The sequence below is a fragment of the Marmota monax genome, unplaced genomic scaffold (genome assembly GCF_021218885.2).
Source record: "Marmota monax isolate L192 unplaced genomic scaffold, Marmota_monax_Labrador192_F-V1.1 WCK01_AAM20220418_F8-fsc00007, whole genome shotgun sequence".
In the NCBI taxonomy this organism is placed as follows: Eukaryota; Metazoa; Chordata; class Mammalia; order Rodentia; family Sciuridae; genus Marmota; species Marmota monax.
The window spans coordinates 19,747,336-19,753,519 of NW_026692781.1; positions in this window are offsets into that span (position 1 = coordinate 19,747,336).

Consider the following 6,184-nt stretch of genomic DNA (forward strand, 5'->3'; position numbering starts at 1 on the left):
GGTGAAGAATCATTAACATTTCCAAGTGTCAAGTTGTTAACTTGCCAAAATTATTTACAATTAATATTTGAATGGCAGTAGTATATAGTAGATATGGGTGATAAATTTACTTTCTAATTGCAAAATTTTCTTCAATAATGTGACCTTGAACACATCATCCCCTGTTCTCCAGTTCTCTTATTTGTTAAAAAAAAAGTGACATGAGTTGAATTCTAGGATCACTTCCAAATAAAAAATGCAATGCAATTATAAAGTTAATCCTTAGAACATTCTTCTCCAGTTAAAGGTAGACAATGACCCTACTTGAGACAACTTAAAAGTCAAACTATGATACTAATTATAGAAAAAATAAATAAAACTATAAGATGTAATAAGCATTTTGCTTTTATTTGAAACAATTTCACATATAATCTTATTTTACAGTTTAAAATAATTTATTTCAAAATGTAGATGACAGATAACTTTGATGTCTCACAGATAATAATAGCATTTGTGCTTCATCATTACCATTTTTTCAAATTTTGTTTTGTTGTGGTAAGAACACATAACGTAAAATCTACCCACTTAGCAAATATTTGAGTGTTTAGCATAAGCATGATTTACTATATGTACAATGTTAACTATAGACACAGATTTCTAGAACTTATTGACCATCTATAATTGAAACTTTATGCCCATTGATTGGCAATTTCCCAGTAGTCCCTCCCCCTACCTCAATCCCCTGGTAACCACCATTCTACTCTCTGATGCTGTGAGTTTAATTACCTTAGATTCTTCATATCATCAGAATCATGCAGTATATGCCTTTTGTGCCTGCTTTATTTCACATTGCATAATGTATACACAGTTTATGAATATTATCACACATGGCAGGACATCCTTCTTTTTTAGGTCTATTTAAATAGTATTCCATTGAATGACTACTTTACCGTATTTTCTGAATCCACTCATCTGTTGACAGATATTTAGATCATTTCTACGTCTTGACTATCATCACAGGTGCTACAAGGAATAAAGGAGTGCAAATATCTCTTGAGGAACTTATTTTTATATAGAAAAAAACAATTCTAAAATTCATATGAAAATGCAAAAGAACCTAGATGTAATATAAATAGATTATATTTCCTATAGAAACTAGAGAAAATACTAAGCTGGAGGCATCATATTTTCTTATTTTAAAATATGTTATAGCCAGCTGTGGTGGTGCACACCTGTAATCTGAGAGGCTGGGGAGGCTGAGGCAAGAGTTCAAAGCCATCCTCAGTAACTTGAGAACCTAAGAAACTCAGTGAGACCCTGTCTCTAAATAAAATATATAAATGGGGCTGGGGATGTGGCTCAGTGGTAAAGAGCCACTGGATTCAATTTCTTATATATATGCTACAAAGAAATAGTAGCTAAAATAGTATGCAATTGGGATAAAGGCAGACATATAGACCAATGGAACAGACTAGAGAGTCCAGAAATAAATTCATCTTTCACAAGGGTTCCAAGAATATACCATGGATATAATATAGTGTCTTCAACAAATGATGTTGGGAAAAGTGGACATTCCCATGCAAAATAATGAATTTGGAGACATATATTGCTCTACACCAAAAATCTACTCAACACAGATTAAAGACATAATGTTAAGACCAGAAAATATAAAGCTTCTAAAAGAAAGTGCTTAGCAATTGTGAACTGAGATGCTATAAGCATTGACAGAATTCTATCTCCTACTTCTTTATACAAGAGGTTCCTGCATCACTGTAGTATGCTGATTTTAAGTTCTTTGGGTATATGCTGAGGAATGGGATAACTGGGTCAAATGGTGGTTCCATTCCAAGTTTACTGAGGAACTTCCATACTGCTTTCCAGAGTGGTTGCACCAATTTGAAGTCCCACCAGCAATATATAAGTGTACCTTTTCCCCACATCCACACCAACATTGATTGCTACTTGTATTCTTGATAATTGCCATTCTGACAGAAGTGAGATGGAATCTTTGCATAGTTTTAATTTGCGTTTCTCTAATTGCTAGAGATGTTGAACATTATTTCATATATTTGTTGACCATGCCCTTCAACAGATGAATGGATAAAGAAAATGTGGTACATATACACAATGGAATATTACTGAGCCATAAAGATGAATGAAATTATGGCAGTTGCCAGTAAATTGATGAAACTGAAGAATATCATGCTAAGTGAAATAAGTCAATCCCAAAAATCCAAAGGCTGAATATTCCCTCTGATATGCAAAAGCTAACACACAAAAGGAAAGCAGAAATAAAAATTCGCTGGGTTAGACAGAGGGGAATTAAGTGAGGGATAGGAATAGGAAAAACAGTAGAATAAATCAGACATAACTTTCCTTTGTTCATACGTGAATACATGACCAGTGTAACTCCACATTATGTACAACCACAAGAAAGGGATATATAATATGTCAAAATACACTCTACTGTCATGTAGATCTGAAAAGGACAAATTAAAAATACAGACAACAAAAACTAAGAAAATGTAGGTAAAAGCCTCATGATACTGGTCTAGGTGATGGTTTCATGGATACATCATCAAAAGCATTAGCAACAAAAACAAAAATAGACAAGTGAGACTACATCAAACTAAAAAGTTTCTGCAGGGCAAGGGAAACAATCAAAAGAGTAAAAAATAACCCACATAATGGGAGAAAATATTTGTACACTGAAAAGGGATTAACTCCAAAATACACATGGAACCCCTATAATTCAATAACAACAGCAACTCAACCCTAATAAATAAATTTTGAAATAGGCTAAAGATTCAAATAGATATTTCTCCAAAGAAGAGATACAAATTATCAACAGGTATATGAAAATGTGCTCAGCATCACTAATTAAATAGTGAAATCTCATCACACTGAGATTTCGCCTCACACATGTGGGAATAGCTATTATCAAAGAAGGAAGAGAAATAGAGAAGGAGGAGGGGAGCAAAGAAATAGAGAGAGAGAGAGAGATAAAAAGAAAAAAGAAGGAAGAGAGGGAGGAAGGGAAAGAGAAGACAAGAGCTGGTGAGGATGTAGAGAAATTGAAACCCTTGCATACTGTTGGGAGGAGAGCAAAGCAAAACAGTCACTGTGGAAAACTTTATGGAGGTTCCTCAAAAAAATTAAAACTGATCCTATCACATGATACAGCAGTCCTACTTCTGGATATTCATCAAAAAAATAGTACATTATGTTTATTGTCAAAAAGAGACACCACATAACAATTCGACTCAGTTGCATACGGGTAATTTCTTGAACCGTGAGTTTAAATATCTTTGAATTTTTCAGCATGCTAAAATCTGAGATCTTCCTCTTCTTTTCCCTTCAAATGTAGCTGTTATTATTATGAGGGCTAAGCCAAATTCACACCACCATAGACTTTCTTCCTCTAATTTTAGGGTCCAATTATAACTATGGAAAAGTAAATAAGAAATGTATAATTAATTACATATACTATTGTCCAGATTATGTCTAACTCTAATAATAGATTTTTATGCTTTCACATATATGGTTTACTTAGTTTGTAAGAAAAGATCAGGTGAACTTGGAATATTTCTAGCCAGAATGACAAAATAAATGGTCTTCTAGCAGGACTTGCTTTTCTAGTGTGTATTAGATATCTCCCACATTTTTGCACAAGAAGATTCTGTTAATGATTGTGGTTGAAAGGTGACAGCCAAGCACAAAGATGTGGTGGGAGCCATGAATGGATGTGCATGCCAAACATTTGTCTTATACCTACACCCAAGGAACCAATAACTTGTGAATAATGATTTTCAATTTATCCATCCAGTGAAAAATGTAATAGCTACTGTGAACTGTTAAATATAGTAGCCTATGAAAACTGTCCCACAAAATAAAGTCATCGGTGTGTTCTAATTCCTATGTACTTTGTTCAATTAAAATACAACATGATGTTCACAATATAATTGAGATCTTATCACTGCCCTTTCCCCCAATACTACTGCTCTCCTAATCTTAGTGATTTTAATATCTATGTAGTTTCTTGACCTATACTCTTTAAATAATTTTGTCTAGACCATCTAATGCCACACATTCCCATGAACATGCCCAAAACTGCCCTTCCTTCAAGACCTCAATTTTAAACATTGTTCTCTATCACTCCTGTTTCCTCATTTCTTCTGGAACAAGTTTTTCAATATGTCTTCTACTCACTAAGACCTACAAACTTTTGATTATTTTTTTCTTTTCTCAATGTGCTATCACCATTATGTTCTAACCCCTTTCCTTGCCGAGCTTACATTTTGCAACCTCAGTCACCTTGCCCACCCTTAATTAAATCCAAACCCCATACTTGCTCTGAACCTGCAATCATGCTGGAACAAGTGAGTGGAGAAAAATATATCATGGTGCTGGCAGGTCTCACTTTAATGTCAAGATCATTAACCTCAAGGAAGCTAACCAAACAACTGAAGTATATTTTGCTAACATTTTTTTTAACTTTCTTGTGAGTATTTCACAGCTTCTCCATTCCCTCAAACCTTTAACACATCCACTATCATAATGATCTGGCTTCCACTACATGGGAATACTGAAGCAATTAGAAGAGATTTATCACAAACTCCCACTTCCATACCTATACAGTGATATGCATCCCATGTCAAAATAATCCATCCTCTCCTCTTTTATCTTAGGATGTCCTCTCCACCTGTGCCCAGGATACCATCATGCTCCACCTTCTCCAGAGTACTATTCAAAGAACTCTACTCTTCTTAAGGCATCATCAAATTTTCCATCTCTACTGAATCATCCCCCATTAGCACATGAACATGCAGTAATATACTCTATATTGCATATAACTTTATGTCACATCCACCATCCTTGCTCTGCTCACCTTTATAGAAAAACTCCACAAAAGGCTTGCTGTATCTCTAAATTTTGTTTTGTTGGATGCAATTCAATAGGGCCTTAATCACTGCTGCTTCAAGGTTGCCAATGATCTCCTCTTCTTTCTCAGGCTTCATCCTACCTAACAGACACAGTATTTGACCCAGCTGATCTTACTCCCTGTCAAAATCTTTCAATTGGCTTCCATCCTATCTCATTTATATCAAAATACATTATTTCTAGTCTCCTTCATTTTTTTCTGTATTTTCCCACTTTTTAAACATTGAAATATTCATTTTTTTTCTTTTTTATTTATATATGACATTGGAATGCATTACAATTCTTATTACACATATAGAGCATAATTTTTCATATCTCTGGTTGTAAACAAAGTATGGAATAGTCAATATTTGACGTCTTCTCTCCACAAGCTACCTTCATAACCTGTATGATAACTTTAAATACAATGTGTGTACTGATTGATCCTAACTAAACAATGATCCCAGAGCTCTTACCTGAACTGCAGACTCATAGACAACTAACTGCTGGATATATCTAGTAGTATATCAATAACTATATGTACAAAACATCTCCAGATTATCTCACCCAAATCTCTTCTGGAAGGATTTTCCATCTCACTGAATGTCAACTCAATCATTCCAATTGCTCATCTGAAAGATTTGGAACATCCTTTATTCCTCTCTTTATCACACACTACAAATCCAATTCACTAATGACTCCTATTGGCTGTATCTTAAAAAATATATCCAGAAACTAACAATTTCTCCACACTTCACCTACTACTTTCTCAGTTCAATCCATAAACATTTCTACCAAGTTGCTGCATCAACCTTTGAACTGATCTCCCTCCTTCCATGCTTTCCCTCCTAAAAGTTATTCTGAACACATTAGCCAGGGAAATTCATTTTGTAATGTAAGTTACATAATGTTACTTCTCTTCTCAAAGACTTCCAGACTTATTTGGAGTAAAATCTACAGCCCTTACACTAACCTTCAAGTCTTATGTGAGTATTATTTCTTTATTCTTCCACTCCTGAATACCTCCTTAATATCAGACAGATACTTTTAAGGCCAAGGCTTCTCCCTGTAGAGCTGTTGATTAATGGCATAATGCTTGACTAAGCTTTGTCTTGCCTTTCCAAAAGATCCAATTTTACTTTAGATTGAAATAATTACCATATTGCTCAAAGTTCTTGCAAAATGTTTTAAATTTCAAATTCAATAATATTCTCTAGATTGCTGAAAATAATACACATAGAATTAAAGTTTTCATAATTTTGCATGAAGAAAACTAATCTACATT